The sequence below is a fragment of the Gadus morhua genome, chromosome 15 (genome assembly GCF_902167405.1).
Source record: "Gadus morhua chromosome 15, gadMor3.0, whole genome shotgun sequence".
Lineage (NCBI taxonomy): Eukaryota > Metazoa > Chordata > Actinopteri > Gadiformes > Gadidae > Gadus > Gadus morhua.
Genome location: NC_044062.1, coordinates 2,956,342 through 2,964,929, shown reverse-complemented (window position 1 = coordinate 2,964,929; position 8,588 = coordinate 2,956,342).

Sequence of the window (8,588 nt, the reverse complement as noted above, 5' to 3'; positions counted from 1 at the left end):
CAGAGTGACAGAGTGCCTGAAGAGACGTCAGCACCCTGTCAGCACCAAGATTCTAAATGCCTCAAAATTATAAGCAGGTTGTTTCACATAGGGGTTGTAATACTCATAAAGTATGAGGAAAAAATAATGTGCTAGACAACCCTTTGTTGTTGTAAATCAATTCTATGAGGTCAAACAAATTAAATAATGAACAGTAAATAGGGGCATAATAGGCCCCCTTTAACCTTTTCATCTGAGTTAAAGACAACACTTTTGTGAATGTAGTGTTATGTAGTATTATATTATCCACGATTTTTGTTTTTTCCTGTCCAAGATTCTGTGACCTTTATTTTCTTAGTTATTATGCTGTTGCATGTCTGAGCCAATAGATGGCAGTGTGGGCTAAATAATGCAGTTCTGAACCACTAAAGTGATGAAAGGAAAAAAGACTGTTTGGATGAAGGAACTCTCCTTTTTTAGGGGTCCAAGCCAACAGGTTGGATCCCTATTGTTTTTGTAAGGATTATTATTATTCCGACATGCTAATCCTAAAAGTGTGCCCACAGCCCAAACCGTAAATGGTGCCGACACGCCAATTGCATGACTAGATCAAGGGCCCTGAGTTCTAAGCAGACGACCAAATCCAGACACGCCGGCCACTAGGTGGCGCTATACCAAGGAAAGATGCGTTTGGGGCTATAACTCCCACACCGAACCTCCCACAGTCAAAAACTTGTACCCACATATTCACTGGAGTCCGCTGCATCTTTTGGCATAGGCCACGCCCATTTGCGTCTAGGAATATTTTTCGCTAAATCGCGAAAACCGCAAAACTGTATTTTCGCTACTCCTCCCACAATTCTTGACCAATCGACACCAAACTTTGCACACGACATCTTCAGACGCACACGCAAAGAATGCATGAGACACTTTTTTGATGCGACCTTTGACGACGAAACGGTAGCGTTTTGAATATTGGTTTATTAGCTAAATTAGACGTGGAATATCAAAAATCCAAAGAAATCCAAAATTAGACATCGGATCGAGTCCAAATTTTACACACATGTTGGTGTTAACGTTAATGTCGTTCAATAAAAAAAACGGAAAATTCTGCCATTAGGGGGCGCAATAAACGAGGAAATTGTATATCTTCTACAAAATTTCGCCGCGAAAACGCTACACTGACTTCTCGCTACTCCTACCACAGTCAAATCCTTTGTATCCACAGGTTCACGGTAGCGTTTTGAATACTTGCTTCGCGTTGTGCCGGCGAAACGCACATTTCTTGTCGCGTTGTGCCGGCGAAATGCACACTTCTTGGACCCCTGCATAACTGCTTGCAGTTCTAGTTAGGGGTCCAAGCCAACAGGTTGGATCCCTATTGTTTTTGTAAGGATTATTAGGGGTCCAAGCCAACAGGTTGGATCCCTATTGTTTTTGTAATGATTTTTTTAGGGGTCCAAGCCAACAGGTTGGATCCCTATTGTTTTTGTAAGGATTATTATTATTCCGACATGCTAATCCTAAAAGTGTGCCCACAGCCCAAACCGTAAATGGTGCCGACACGCCAATTGCATGACTAGATCCAGGGCCCTGAGTTCTAAGCAGACGACCAAATCCAGACACGCCGGCCACTAGGTGGCGAATACCAAGGAAAGATGCGTTTGGGGCTATAACTCCCACACCGAACCTCCCACAGTCAAAAACTTGTACCCACTTTTTTCGACACTTTTTTGATGCGACCTTTGACGACGAAACGGTAGCGTTTTGAATATTGGTTTATTAGCTAAATTAGACGTGGAACATCAAAAATCCAAAGAAATCCAAAATTAGACATCGGATCGAGTCCAAATTTGAAACACATGTTGGTGTTAACCTTAATGTCGTTCGATAAAAAATTCGGAAAAATTCGCCATTAGGGGGCGCAATAAATGAGGAAATTGTATATCTTCTACAACATTTTGGCGCAAAAACGCTACACTGACTTCTCGCTACTCCTACCACGGTCAAATCCTTTGTATCCACAGGTTCAGGGTAGCGTTTTGAACACATGCTTCGCTTTGTGCCGGCGAAATGCACATTTCTTGTCGCGTTGTGCCGGCGAAATGCACACTTCTTGGACCCCTGCATAACTGCTTGCAGTTCTAGTTTGTATTTACAGTTACTGAAACACATTGGTTTACAAAGTAAACTATGTACGGTAAATATGGGAAGTGGATGCTAAAAATGTGTGTGGGGGGGGGGGGGGGGCAGAGGGGCGGAGGGCAGAGGGGCGGGGGGGGGGCTGGAGAGAAGGGGGCGGATGTTGTCTACCTTCGTTGTGAAGAAGGAGATGAAGCTGTTGCACGGCTGCTGCGTGTTGTCTGAGTGTAGGGAGCTGAGGTTTGAGGAGATGATGTACGGTTGATAAAAGCTGCTTGGAGTCACCAGGGCTGTGGTTGATCATGTGGGGGTAGAACCGGGGCCGTGTCACTGAGGGGCTCGCTGTAGGCCTTCTGATGTTCCCGCTAGGCTAGTTTGTGAACAGCCGGTCCTGAGTCCTTAAACGCCGCTCCAGGACACGCCCCGTTCTCTTCAGCAGTCGTAGCTCACTGGTGTACCGGGGGGCTGAGCGTGGGAAGGGGACGGTTCTGGGCTGGACTGGGGCATGGCGGTCCAGGAGGGGGCTGAGGGATGGATTGTAGAGATCCACAGATTCAGTGACTGAAGGGGGGCTGGCAGCGAGAGACGGAGGAGGTCAGTAGTCATGGGGACTGGGTTGATGTTTTTAAGGTTCCTGAAACTGATTGGTCTGTTGGGCTTATTGAGGGGGGGGGGTTCTTAGATAGGTAATGTCAAAGGAGAGTGCTCCTCTGATGCCCCCGTAGTGTGGAGCGTGTGGGGGGGGGGGGGGGGGGTCCAGCCGTCCTGGTGTGCACCGATTGGTCATTCCACGTTCCAACTGCTGTGAGACGGGCCGGTTCCCGGACTCAGCGACAGTCCGCTAGCTCCGCTAACGTCAGTGCTTGGGGCTTCTTTTGTTGCTGGACAGCAAACCCAAGGCCTTGGAGCGCGACGTCACGGAGATGGACCCTGCACTCCGGTTAATGCTGCAGGAGGAGAGGGCTGTGAGGACGCTGCAGGAGACTGGAGGTATACTCACAGGCATGGCATGCGCACACACACACACACACACACACACACACACACACACACACACACACACACACACACACACACACACACACACACACACACACACACACATCCGACTCAAACACACATCTGGCACAGAGGCCCCACTACTTCCTGTCTGGGACCGGAAATAGGCCCGATCAAAAGTAGTGAAAGTAAAAGTATGTGATTTACTACTCACACATGCTCCTCCTCATCTCCACCTTGTCTGTCCTCTCATTGGTAGATCATCCGCTCGCAACAGCTTCTTCTACTAAAAGTAAACTCTAAAGATTCATGTTCTAAACATGCCAACAGAGAGTTTACAAGGCATTTTCCAATAGCGAGGAATCCATAAAGGTTTCACGTTTCCTGGATTAAGGAGATTGTGTTTTAATTTGATTGGATTAATTGGTTAACCATGTTCCTCAAGCCTTGTAAGATCGAAGAGACACATAAAAGGTGTTGTTCCTCCATAACATGCAAGGTGTGCAGCTTCCCCAGTGCGAGTTCTGTTGTACTACATCTATTTCACCACTAAATGGGGTGACCTTTGACATATGAACGCACTTAATGCGTAATGTACGACAATAATGAACACAATCCTAGATGAGCTAGTGAAGAGAGCAGAGATAAGAGAGAGGAGGAGAGGAGAGGAGAGGAGAGCTGACAAGACAAAGTCACGGTACTCACACGCATGGAGAGTATCGTCACATGTAGTCACTGTGACCTTTGTGTAAGTGTGTAACACATGTTGGGTTTTTGTTTATTGGAGATTAATTTCAACTACAAACTTTTACATTTCTTCAATGATTTAAAACATTCCATCAATATCGAAAACATCAAAATAAGGGTTTTACAAATAAACAATTACATTTTTTGTATTACACTTTTTTTGATACAGAAACAGTATTTATACTGAACAATAATGAACTGGAATGTATCTTTTCCCCTGAAATGATCCATTGCAATGATAATGTAGTCCTAAACATTACAAAATGTGCCTTTTCTTTTTCTTAAAATCACAAGTTTAAGAACATTGAATTGTCTTGTCAATACATTTTCAGAAGTTAAAACCAATAGAAATGTTAAAACAATTAATTATTATTAAAACATGATAATCCTCTTAACATGTTCTACATAACTGCAACAAATAGTATATCTTTATCAATCGGCCCTATATCTTTAAGCATGTAAAATAAATAAAGGGAAAACAGATGCATAAATGAACTGTAATATAACCCTTTATAAAGTGTTACGTTACACAACGACAGGGTTACTTCTTAAAAATATTCTCCTCGTTAAATGACAGCAGTACGACATTAATTCAGATCTCTCAGATCTCTCATAGTAGAGATTCTAATTCTATTCTAATTCAGGAAACAACATTAGTTGTTTTGGTCGTTTGATTATTTTATTATCAAACAAAGGTCCTAGTCTGTTTGATTGACAGGTGAGATGATCAGGGGGGCAGAGTTTATATCACCATCATAGAGGATTGGATAGAGAGGCCCAGTGAAGGTGCAGCCAGTAGCAGAGTAGATATGAACCCTGGCTTCCACATCATAGAAGGAAACCAGACCCTCATCATAATCAACAAACACCCCCACCTTCTGGAGCCCAGCTCTCAGGGGGAGAAAGACATGAGGGTTATCTCTAAATAAGAACAAACCATTGCCGTACTGAAGAGTCCAGTAACCCGTCTCAGGGGTCCACTCTGTCAGACCTTTTCTGTCGATGGACTCTCTGGCCATTCCTAACCACCATGCAGTCTTGTCTTTAACCTGGACCTCAATGTAAAATCTCCCTGAGGAGAAGCTCTGCCTCGAGAGAACAAATAAAAAGTATGTGCATCTCTTAGGGTTGTCGGGGAGTCTCTTCCACACACCTCCATCATGTACTTGTTTCCCATCCTCAGACAGGATGAGCCTGGGATGAGCTGTATCAGGATCCAGAGTCACATCTACTTCATACTGCTGGACCCTCTTCAGTTCAGCATCACTCAGCTTCTCTTCAGACCAGGAAGTGTTAGCACAGGCCATTCCTAGACACAGACGACAAGGTTAATGTATTGAGCAATTATATATTTCTAATTTAATAACAGGAAGAGAGGTTTTAACTTCTCCTCAAAGTTGTGTTGTTTTACTCACCTAGTTGTTACTGTCGTCCGACTATTTGTTCTATAATGCGGATTATTTTCTCACCTAAAAGAGAGAACTGCTTCCACATCGGGTGGTTTTGGTTTATTTGAATGTTAAATTTCGTTTCCTCAACATGACGTCCTCTCCTCTCTTCCCCTAACACCTGGCTCTTCCCCTAACACCTGGCTCCTCCCCTAACACCTGGCTCCTCTCCTAACACCTGGCTCCTCCCCTAACACCTGGCTCCGCCCCCACGGTTCACTGACGTTTCAAACTTTCACACACTGAATGTTGAAGCATTCAGAAAAGGCCGCTTAAAATGCGTTGACATGTTCTCTCTTGCTGCATTCAAATATTAAAAAAAAAGCCCGGGAAAAAAAGTAAAGTTTGTGATTCAGTGGTGATTTGTGACTAACAGTAACAGTAACAGTAACAGACTAACCTTATAAAACCCTCGAGTCATGGGACTCGGGGTAGGACAGACGAACCTGACCGACGAGTTCACCTTCAGTCAGAGTCAACAAACACTTGCAGCCGTGCGGAAGTTAATTCCACTGAATTAAAAATTGGTTTACCTAGAAAATTCACGAATGATAAGACGGAAGACTTACTGTATTGTTTATAACAGTATGGTGGGGATATAACCTCAGCCCCCCCTTCCTGGTACAAATATTCCTTCACTTGTCAAATTACAGTCCTTAATAACTGTATGGAGAAATGAAAATGCATAATATTAATGTTAGTGAAGTAATAATATTAGGAGATAAATAAATACAAATTTTAACTTTTTTGGTTGTTGTGGCTGTGGACCGACGGCTCGCCCTCATATGTAAACCCTCCTTGTGTTTTACATTTATATGCAAATTAACAGCAGCAGGGAAGGGTTGGACAGTGTTGGAGGATATTGTCAGGTTTCACAAAATGGCAGACGAAAACCCAATAGCACGACAAGAGAAACAGTTCAGGTGAAGAAACTGTTTATTCCAAGCAGAGGTCAAACCAGGTAGTCAATCCGTGTAGCAAACAAATCCAGTAGGAGCCGGCAAAAAGGAAGGTCCAAAGTCACATTTACATTTACAGTCCAAAAAGGCTGGTCGATACACGAGCAGGCAGGTTCAGGATCAGAATGAGAATGAGAATGAGAAGACGCGGGAGAGCTAGGTAACACACTAGACAATCTGGCAGAGAACTGAGGGAAATGGACCGGTCCATATACTGAGGGGCTGATTAGCTGATGAGGAGCAGGTGAGTATGGGGGTGGGGCCGGCCAGGTGAATGAAAACAGCAGGTAATGCAGAGCAGGAGGGGATGGCAGAGTCTGAAATGACAGGAGTTAGTGTGGCAAAACAGGAAACAGACAACTGAACAACTAAAGCCTTGCTGAAGTTGTGACAGATATAGTTTGTGATGGAACAGGGAGGGGTTAGACAGTGTTTAAGGATATATGTGGTAATGGAACAGGGAGGGGTTAGACAGTGTTTAAGGATATATGTGGTAATGGAACAGGGAGGGGTTAGACAGTGTTTAAGGATATATGTGGTAATGGAACAGGGAGGGGTTAGACAGTGTTTAAGGATATATGTGGTAATGGAACAGGGAGGGGTTAGACAGTGTTTAAGGATATATGTGGTAATGGAACAGGGAGGGGTTAGACAGTGTTTAAGGATATATGTGGTAATGGAACAGGGAGGGGTTAGACAGTGTTTAAGGATATATGTGGTAATGGAACAGGGAGGGGTTAGACAGTGTTTAAGGATATATGTGGTAATGGATCAGGTAGGGGTTAGACAGTGTTTAAGGATATATGTGGTAATGGAACAGGGAGGGGTTAGACAGTGTTTAAGGATATATGTGGTAATGGATCAGGTAGGGGTTAGACAGTGTTTAAGGATATATGTGGTAATGGATCAGGTAGGGGTTAGGGGGCATCTTGCTCTATAGGATAAATCAGGTTAGGCTGCAGACATTGGGGACCAAACCCAGAACCTTTCAGCTTGGAGTCGAACTCGACACACACACACACACACACACACACACACACACACACACACACACACACACCCCTACCGACGTATCCAGGCCCATGCAGTTATAAAATGCAATCAATCATGTCAGAACATAGACATTTTCTATAAATAGCCTACCAACGTTTGCAGTGAAAAAAAACGGACGCACATTTCATGCTCAGGGATTAGGGTTGGGTATCGTTTGGGTTTTATCCGATACCGGTGCCTACTCGGTACTTTTCAAACGGTTCCGGTGCTAAAACGGTTCTCGAACCGATACTTAAAAAAACGAAACTGCACACACTTGCATACATGCACGACTTGTTCTGAGTAATAATAATCATAATAGTATTAATTACTTGCTGAAAGCAGGCAGGCACGCATCATGGCGCAACATTACTGCCAAAGTCATATTAAGTAACATAACTCAGGTGCGCAAGGCAGCCACAGGAGACGCCAACATTGTTTTCAACCGATCGGTACCGCGCTGTATTAATTCCCAAGTTTTGAAAAGAAAAAGTATTTGAAGCGAATAACGACTCTGTTTTTGATTTGTTTATTTGGTTTTGAACAGAAAGTTTTGGATGCATGCATCGGCTTTGAGTTTGTTTGTTTGTTACTTAAAAATTACATTCGCTCGCAACACACACACACACACACACACACACACACACACACACACACACACACACACACACACACACACACACACACACACACGCGTTAATTCACGTTCACCCACTACAACCTGCCGATCTTCAATCAAAACAACATCAAGTAAGCGATGCCGCAGCGCGTTGACAAGTCCGTCCCGAGTCTCGAGGCGCCCATAGGCTTTATGGTTTATGTTTGAAAGCCGTGACACAGACACACTCTATTACCAGTTGGCCTGAAATACCACGCCTCGCAGTCATTGACCGATAAAGAAAGTCGTAGTCGTACCATGCGTGTTTAGCGCAACATTGAGAAGGGTCCCGTCTGAAACAGTGTCGCGCAGCGCTGCGTTCCGAACGTTGTGTAATCAAATACACCGGTATGGCGCTATATACAAAAATCATATCCTAACGAAAATACACACCGTTATTCAGTGTGAACCGGTATAGCGCCCAGCACTAACGCAAGTTGACGCCGCAACACCATGGGGGCGGGGCAGGGGGCGTTAAAAAACGCCAGGCACCGTTATGAGGAACCGAAATGTGCGTTCTTATTCGATCTCGTTACAACCGTTTACGTCGGAACCGGTTCCCTACTGGAACCGAGTTTCGGTGCTCAACCCTATCAGGGATATGAAGCTCCACAACTTCAGGAA